This window comes from Echinops telfairi, unplaced genomic scaffold, assembly GCF_000313985.2.
Source record: "Echinops telfairi isolate 266 unplaced genomic scaffold, ASM31398v2 ScPeMD7_7469;HRSCAF=8507_0, whole genome shotgun sequence".
Lineage (NCBI taxonomy): Eukaryota > Metazoa > Chordata > Mammalia > Afrosoricida > Tenrecidae > Echinops > Echinops telfairi.
The window spans coordinates 32,840,952-32,850,630 of NW_022111372.1; the positions used below are offsets into that span (position 1 = coordinate 32,840,952).

General features: G+C 41.3%; 1 non-coding gene across 1 annotated transcript; it reads left to right on the forward strand.

Moving 5' to 3' along the window:
• Positions 1–1,863: 1,863 nt before the first annotated feature.
• LOC115873658 lies at positions 1,864–1,986 on the forward strand. Its single transcript, XR_004048548.1, has one exon. It is a non-coding gene; the product is annotated as a small nucleolar RNA SNORA26 (small nucleolar RNA).
• The last annotated feature ends 7,693 nt before the right edge of the window (positions 1,987–9,679 follow it).

Here is a 9,679-nt window from a genome sequence, read left to right on the forward strand (position 1 = left end):
TTCAGCAGAACTCCCAGACTAAGAGCAGACAATGAAGAACTCATTTGCACTCTTCAGAAGAAGCAGTTGCTGAAAACCTCATCAATAGCATGGAAGCATTGTCAGATACTGAAGGCTTAATAAATGGAAGCAGAATACTGTCAAAGATAGTCCCCAAAGGATGGGCCCCTCAGGTCACAAGGCCATCCACATGGGGCTGAGGAGCAGCTGCTGTCTTGGGGTGGAGGCAGCCACGGCGGTGTGAGGATGTAGGAATGGAGCCATGAGGATCCTTATTTGATGATGAGGCACTCCTCCAGGTAAGGAGGGTCCGCTGCCGCAATGTGCTGAATATAGGTACTTGGAATGTGAAAAGTATGAACTAGGGAAATTGGAAGTCATCAAAAATCGAGTGGAACTCCTAAACATCAGTGAACTGATTAGTGAACTTAAATCCGTATCGGCCATTTTGAATCAGAAAAATCGCGACTTACAATGGTGGGAATGACATAATCAGAAGAACGGCTTGGCATTAACTGTCAAAAAGGATGTTGTAAAACCAGTCTCCAAGTACAGTGCTGCCTGTGGTAGGATTATGCTATCCACCTCCAAGTAAATCCAAATCAGTACAACTATTTATTCACATTCATGCACCCACCACAAAAGCTAGCGATCTGAAATTGACCAAATGTGCAATCAAGGTGCATTAATAATTATTGGCAATTGGAAGGCAAACGTTGAAAACAAAGAAGAAGGAACAGTAGTCTTGGTGATAGAAATTAAATCAGAGGTCACATGATAAAAATTTGCAAAACCAACAACTTGTTCATAGGAAATACCTTTTTTCAGCAACACACAAGGTTGACATACACGTGGACTTCTCCAGATGGAATATGCAGATATCAAATTGACTACATCTGTGGGAAGAGATGATGGAAAAGTTCAATATCAGCAGCTAAAACCAGTCCAGGGGCTGACTATGAAGCAGACCACAAAGTACATGCTTAGCATATCTTAAATTAAAAGAGCTGAAGAAAAATTTCAAGACTTGAGCTACTATTGAACAATTTGATGGGCAAAATATTGAATGATGCAGGGATGCATTGAGAGAAGATGGAAAGAATATACAGAGTTACTGTAGCAAAAATAACTGGAGGTAACATATGCTCAAGAACCAATGGTACTGAAGGAAGAAGTTCAAGCTGTACTGAAAGCATTCGCCTAACACAAGGCTCCACGAATTGATGGAATAGCAAATGAAATGTTTCAATAGGTTGATGAAACACTGGAAGTATTTATTTATGTCAGGAAATGTGGAAGACAGCCACTTGGTCAACTGACTGGAAGAGACCCATATTCGTGCCCATTACAAAGAAAGGTGACCCAACAGAATGTTCAAATTATATGAGGAAGCATGTGGCTTCATAACTGGGGGAAGGCTTATTAACAACCTGCAGTATGCGGGTTACTTATTGAAAGTGAAGAAGCCTTGGAGCCCTTGCTGATGAATATCAAGTATTAAAGCCTTCAAAATGGTCATAACTGGACCAGTAGATGACATCATGATAGATGGAGAAAAGGTTGACGTTGTCAAAAATTTTGTCTTTCCTGGAGCCATAGTCAATGTTCATGGAAGCAGCCGTCAAGAGATCAAAATTTGAGTTGCATGGGATAAATCTTTTGCACAAGACTTCTTCAGTGTGTTGAAAAGGAAGGATGTTACTTTGAGGAGTAAGGAGTGCCTCACCCGAGACATGGTATTTTCAATAGCCCGATATGCATGTGAAAGTTGGACATTGAATAAAGAAGACCAAAGAAGAATCAATGCATTTGAATTGCGGTGCTGGTGAAGAATATTAAAAGTATCATGGACCTCCCTTTCTTGTGCCCTTGTAAGGTTGTTGCAGTACTTTAAGAGGTGAACACAGAAAGGCAAAACGAGTTTCCATAAAACCCAGAGATGAGGTCACCATAACTCCTCTTTGGATCCTGTCTGGAGTCACAACTGAATAAAAAAGTATCATGGCTGCTAAAAGGACAAATTAATCTGTCTTGGGAAAAGGCGTTGTCTTCCATTCTTTGGACATGTTATCAGGAGAGGCTGTCTCTGGTAAAGGACATTATTCTTGGTAGAGTAGGGAGGCAACAAACAAGAGGAAGGCCTTCAAGGAGATGGATTTACAGTGGCTACGATGAGGGGTCAAACATACGAATAATTATTTGTGAGGATGGTACAGGGTCTGCCAATATTTTTTTCTGTTGTACATAGGGCCACTATGGGTCAGAACCAACCTGATGGCACCTACAACATTATCAAATCTCAGGTACAGATCAAAATATGCATTAATGACCAAAGTTGGCAGAATCATGACTCCCAAAGATGCCCATGTTATAATCTTGAGAATCCGTGAATTTGTTACTGTTCTTCATAAAAGTAACTGACCATGGTGTAACTGACAGTTGGCAACTTATGTTTATGAACTTTGAGATTGGAATATCCAGGTGGAACTTACTTAATCAGATGGGCATTTACAGATAGAAGAGAAAGTTAGAAATGTGGATCAGAGATATGTAGACTTAGAAGAATATGCAGACTTGGAAGAACATCCTGGTAGTGCCTTTGAAGAAGGAGGAAGGTGGACATGAATCAATGAATGCAAAAGCCCTTAAAAAGTGAGAAAACCCTTCCATTTACCATTCCCAAGAAAAAGGTACTTTGGTCCTAAACTGTGAGGAAATGAATTCTTCAAACAATTCAAATGGAAGCCAAACATTCTCCACTGCAGCCTATTCACTAGATTCTCCACTAGAGCCTTTAGTACATAGGCCATCGGGCTTACAAAACTGTAGCATGAGAAATGTGCCTTTCAAGCAGGAGCATTGAATAGGTGCATTCCACGTCAGCCAGATACACTTAAAGAGAATCTACATATTAACAAAATTCCCAAGCAATTCTTATAGATACCCAGGGACCTTTTTCTGTATAATGTAGATTTTGATTCAGTATATCTGAGAAAGAAAAGAAAATTCTCAGCCTGGGGTCGAATCACACCAGTCTGAAGCCCTAGTTTTAAAGCACTGAGTTTGTGGTAATTTGTTACAACCCCAGCAAGACATGAACATAATCTCCATTATCATTCTTCACCAAGCCAGGATTTTCTCTCACCTGCAAGGTTTTTGTTGTTGTTATTTGCCATTGAGTTGATTAATTACTCTGGTTATTTTCTGGAGTAGGGCAATTAGGAGAGGTAGTCTCCCTTGCAGTGTACTAATTGCTTGCACTCCATAAAAGAATGAAGTGATATTTTGGAACACAATTCAGGTCATGTCTTTCTCATACTCGGAAGGCTTCAAAGTCCCACATTTTTATCATCATCCACATGTCTGTATATGATATATGTATATGGTCTGATACCCATATAACTTTACGATCTGAACTTCTTCCAGTTTTCTTCTCCTTCATTATCATGCCAACCACTCTGGTCTTTTTTGCAGTTTCTAAAAAACATTGAGCTCATTCGGCCTCAGGGCTTTTACCTTTTCAGTGAGTTTCCCCTTGAACATTTACTCTGTCCCCAGACACTAACCAGGTTTACATTCTTGTTTAATTTCGGTCACTGCAGGACTTGCCCATCATATCGAAAATAACCAATTGTGTTACTTTTGATAAAATCATATTTGAAATTAATAAATCTGGAAAAAATCGCTTGGTCTTGAATCAGCGCTGACTCCTGATGACCTCATGTGTATCAGAGTAGAACTGTGTGTCACAGAATTTTCAGTGGCTTATATTTTGGGAACTAGATCACCAGATCTTTCTTTTGAGGTGCCTCTGGGTATACTTGAACCTCCAACCTTTCAGTTTGGGACTGAGCAAGTTAACTGCACCAGAGACTTTGTTCCTACCACTTGAAAATAAGCTTCATGTAGGCACATACACAAATCCATGTGCGTGTGTATGCACAAAATCACGTGTATTCCTGACTAGAACAGGTCTTGTCATGTATGTATTGGGGTCTCAATACCTATTTTGCTGACTAAGTCAGTGAAGGGCAGGGTGTGGCAAGGGCATCTGAGTCTCCAATCAAACGAACACATCTTTTCCAGGCCCAGAGTGCTTGGGGAGGGAATGGAGTGAGGTCTTCCGTATTTTCTAAATGACTACTTCTTTACTTGATCAGGCTAAATAAGGCACCCATCGGCACAGTGAATGAAGGGTCTCTATACAGGGATGGGAGGAAGTGGACTGGACTGGGTTCCCCTGATACCCAGGGCAACTCAAAAAGAAGAAGCATCTGACAGGGCTGCGGCGGTGCCGACTCTGGCTTCGGAACTCAAGAGGTGCAAGAGTGCACTGCGTTTTCGCTTGCTCCTTTGGTCTTCTGCTAAACCCACGTAGTTCTGGAGTATAACGGGGACTGGACGAAAGTTCTCGTTTCCTGCTGCCCACAAAGTGAGCTGGCACCCTGTGCTCACACCCTGGAGAACAGGTCTGATGAAGTCATGCACCTCGCATCGCTCATGTCTGATGGTGGTATCTCTGAAGCTCTGACACATTGCCTTCACAGGGCGTGTGATGCTAACAAAATTACTCATTCACCAAATAGCCCCTGTTTTTTAGGGAGGAGACTCCAGCAGGTATGTCCTTGGGTCTGTGTGAACAGCAGAACTCCTTAATCTCTCCATCCACTTCCATTCATCCATATTTCAAGATGCACACTGGACAGCAGGACTTAGGCTTCCACCACTTTCTCAGTTTCTATCATGAGTTTTTGCGTAGTTTTATCCAAACATTTTCCCTATGGTTACAAAGCAGTAATTTTCTTTCATTTACCTATTTTATTTTTAAAATATTTGCTTTGTCTGTATTGAGTCCCTCTTCTAAATGAAGTAGGGTAAATGGAGGGCATGGATTCAATCTGTAGCAATGGACAACTCAGGAGTCATGCTGAGCTGCACTGAAGACATGCCTCACAATTACCCTAACATGTACTGGAGCTTTCTGTGTGTCAGGCATTGTGGTAGTTACATAATCTGGTGTCAATTTGAGGATTAAGAGTATTGGGGTGGAGTCTAGCCTGTCAATCAGGGTACAGCCAATGAGGCCTCTGTGTGGTCATGGCCTTCTCCTAAGGATTCTGGGAACTGCTGTATTTCTTTCTTGGAGGAGGGAGAAATAAACTCTCTCTGCTTACTTCCTTGGGCGACTATCTACTAATAAGACTCACTCCCTGCAAGACATTTCTGAGAAGAAGCCACATGAAGCTACCCTGAGGCAGTCAGAGTTTCAGAACTGAAGGAACCACGTGGTCAGCGCTGCGATGCTTACAACACCACTGGATCCACAAGACTTCTAACCCACTGGCCTGTGATCTTTCTGCATTTGGCATCAATGCATGTTTCGTGAGTCTGAAGAGGACTTTATAGATTGGTATCGGACATATGGGCTTATATTGGACTTCTTAACATTGTTATCTCAATGTTCAATTGCTCTTGTATATAAACCTCTTTCTTACACACCTATGAGGGTCTATGAATTTGTTTCTCTAGTCTGCCCAGACTAACACAGGCATAGTGATAAGAACGGTACTTTTTATGCACAAACCTGTCTCTTCTCTCTGTACCTCTTTCATTCCAGCTGCTGCCCTCTTCACATCACTGAGTCGAACTGCTGTCAAGTTCACCAATGAACATCATCTTCTCTAGATACAAGAGAACTGTTTGGGTTCCCTTAGTAGTTCTCTTAGCAACCTTTTATCTAGTCAACCATTTTCTTCTGAAACACTTCTTTGGCCCCAGTGTTGCCTCATTCTTTTGATTTTCCTCCTACCTTAAAGTGCCTTCTTTATTGCTTATTTTACTGGATCACATGTGGTGTTTCAGGTGTTAGATAGCTAACTGAATGGTTGGTAGTTCAAACCCACCAGCTGTCCTGTGGCTGAAAGTTAAGCCTTTCTACTCCTGTAAATATTTACAGCCTCAGAAATCCTCTGCAGAGTAGCTATGAGTTGGAATCAACTCCATGACAGTGTTATCGCATCGTTCTGTTTTATTTTGTAGGTTGTTTGACTGAGAGGTGATTGTGGTAGTACATAATTTCATGTCAACTTGGAGATATATAAAAGTGTAGGAGAGGAGTTTAGCCTGTCAATCAGGTCACAGTCTAATGGTAACTCCTTGTGGGCGTGGTCTTCTCATAAGGAGAGGCTTGAGACCCTCCCCTCCCTCTTTGCCTTCACCTTCCTTCTGGCTGACCCTGGTTGCTGCCAGAGCCCTGGAGATAAGTTCACTATCATTGGCTCCACACGCCTTTGAAACAACTGGCCTGTGTTCTTGCATTCATTCTGCATCATTGTATGTGGCTTGTGAGTTTGAAGAGGGATTCATGAACTAGTATTGGACTTAGGACTTGAGTTGGACTGGGCTGGGATGTTTTCTCCATAAGTAATTACATCTTGATATAAAGCTTTTACATGTAAACATCACTGGATTTGTTAGTTAACCCGGCCTACAACAGTGATTTGGGGGGTGGGTTAACCGCCAGTTATAAAAGGTATTTAAAGGAATAAACTTGGTAGTTCCTCCAGTTTCTGTCAGACTAGGAAATATTATCTTTTTTATGGTTTTGAATTCTGTTTTACATTTTTTCTCCTATTCTGTCCCAGACCTTCAGTAGTCCCAATCTGAGATGTTAGTAGTAGAAGATGGAAGATAGCTTTCATTTCATTAGTAGTGGAAGATGGCGTCTCTTCTTAGGACTATGTTTCTCACGGTCAATTAATCCCTTGGACTAAATGCTTCCTTGAGTCATTGCTTTTCTTCATCCTTCTTTCCTCTAGATGGCCACATGCTAGCTTTTAAGTCCCCAGTCACTACCCACTACAGTAGAATGTATAGCGTCTTTATGAACTGTGTTATGCCAATTGACTTAGCTGTTGCCAGAGATTGTGGTCCTAAGCCTCAAATCTAGTTACTCATTCCCACGAGGTGTTTGGCTGTGACTAAGAAGTTTTCACAACCCTTTGCCCTGTTTGCTCTACCATATGGATATATTTATAGCACACACAAAGATATATGTAGAAATATCTTTCATCAAATCTATATGTGGTTGTGGGTATAGCCCCATTCACCTACACATATCTGCTTAGTTTACATGTCTGCTGTGTATCCACTTGTAGGCCATTCCTGAAATTGCAAGATAGTGTATGTAATAGTATTTATCTTTGATGTTTGTAACGCGTATGCACCTCAGAGTGTCTTCCTGTGTCTGGAGGAAGAGTGCTGATCTGCCCCTTACTCTATATTGTCTTTCCCTTCATCCATGTCAGTTATCCCCTCCCCTTCCTGCCCATCCTGGTAGCAATTTTTTTTTTACTTTCTGTATTGGTGATCTTAAGCAATATTTTCCCTTGTGCGATTGATTTACTTGACTCAGTATAATGTCCTCTAGGGTCATGCATGTTATGGGACGTTCCAGAGTCTTCATTATTCTTTACTGTTGCATAGGATTCCATTGTGTGTATGTATCGTAGTTTATCTATTCACCCAGTGATGGGAACTTAAGTGATTTCTTATGATCCCATGACTTAAAACACCATCTATATGCTGATACCCTCCAAATGTTTTGTTATCCCAGAACTTCCATGAATTCTAGCTTCATACTTACAACTGTCCACTTGACATCTTATTTCTGATATTTATTAGACTTCTCAAAGCTAAAGAAATTGTAATCCCTCATCACAAAATACAAAAAATGAATAAGTAAAAAAAAATCTATAGTCATTACGGTCACTTCAAAATCCATCAGTGATTTCTAGCAGCTCTACCAATATGCCTACTTGAGTGTCCCGCACAACTCCCACTCTGTCCTAAGTCACCATTATCTCTTGTCTAGCTCACTTCCCTAGCCTCTTTATTGCTCGCTTTGCTCCAGTACATGTGAAAAAATTTCTCCTCCTAGACTGTTGTTATTGCTGTGTGAAATTGGTCAGTTCTGACTCATGACGGCTTTATGTACAAAAGAACCTACCCTATCCTCACAATCATCGCTATGCTTCAGCGCATTTTTGTAGCCGCTGTGTCGGTCCACCTCATGGGAAGTCTTCCTCTATTTTCGAGACCTCCTTGTTTACCAAGCACACTACCCTTTCCCGGGGACCAATTATCGGACTAATTATTGCTGATAACGCATCCAAAGTATTTTAGATGAAGTCACCACTTGAAAAAATCATTTTATTGGGGCTTGTACAGCTCTTATCACAATCCATACATGCATCCATTGTGTCAAGCACATTTGTACATTTGTTGCCATCATCATTCTCAAAACATTTGCTTTCTGCTTGAGCCCTTGGTATCAACTCCTCATTTTTACCCCACCATCCCCACCCTCTCTCCCTCAGGAACCCTTGATAATTTATAAATTATTATTATTTTGTCATGTCTTACACTGTCTGACGTCGCCCTTCACCTGCTTTTCTCTTGGGGTTATATGTTGATCCTTGTGATGTCACTTTTAAGGCACACTCTCACTTCCAAGGAGCATCCTGGCTCTTCTTCCTCCCAAACAGATTTATTTGCTCTTTTGGAAGTCCATAATATAGTCTATACTCTTTGCAGATACCATAATTCAATTCTTCCTCAGTTTTCTGTATTGATTATTCAGCTTCTGCATGTGTATAAAGAAATTAAAACACCGTGACATGGATCAAATGCACCTTAGTCCTCAAAGTGACATCTTTGCTTTCTAACACCACTAAAGGGTCTTTTGAACAGATTTGTCCAGTGGACTATGCAACTTGATAGATAACTTGATTGGTGCTTTCATGGATGGTGATTGTAGATCCAAGTAAAATGAAACTATTGACAATGCTAATATTTACCATGATGTTGTCTATTGGCTCAGTTGAAAGGGTTTTTCTTTCTTTTTATGTTGTGCTGTAATCCACATGGAAGGCTTTGGTAATCTTCAGTACATGCTTTGAGTTTCCTTCACTTCCAACAAACAAGGTTGTGTAATCTGCATATCATAGGTTGTGAATGAGCTTTGCTAGAGTAAGACTGGTGCACAGCCTCTATGGCAGGCTTTCTCTTCCCGTAAAGAGTTAGAGTCTAGGAAACTCACAAGGGCAGTTCTATTCTGTCCTTTGGGTCCGATGAGTCAAAATTGACCCGATGGCAGGGACTTCAGTTTTGGTTTTTCTTACATGGAGTGTTGGGGGAGTGTGGTTAGCATGCATGAATGCTAACCAAAATTGTGAAGGCTCGAGTCTACACAGAGCACCTTGGAAGAAAGGCATGGCCATCTACTTCTGAAAAATCAGTCATGGCAAAGCCTCTGGGACACAGGTCTACTATGAGATGCATGTGGCTGCCAAGAGTTGGAGTTGATTCAATGGCATCTGGCTTTTGTTTTCCCCTCACTTAGCCCAGTAGTGGTTTCTTACACCACGCCCCCAGGCAGACACTGCCAATGAATAGGCGTTGGTTTGGGAGAGGAGATTCCTCGGTTACATTGGTTGCAGAGGGTCTCTGTGCATAAGAAATCTGGGGGCTTTAACAGCTGTGACTTGCAAGAGAGAAACATTTGGTGGTACAAACAGTGAAATCCAAGGGTTGCTTCCTCTTTGTCCCTGATACTGGAGAGCCAAAGTCACCATGTCTTGTGTATTTCTTCATACGTTTATGCATTTCTCTGTATTTT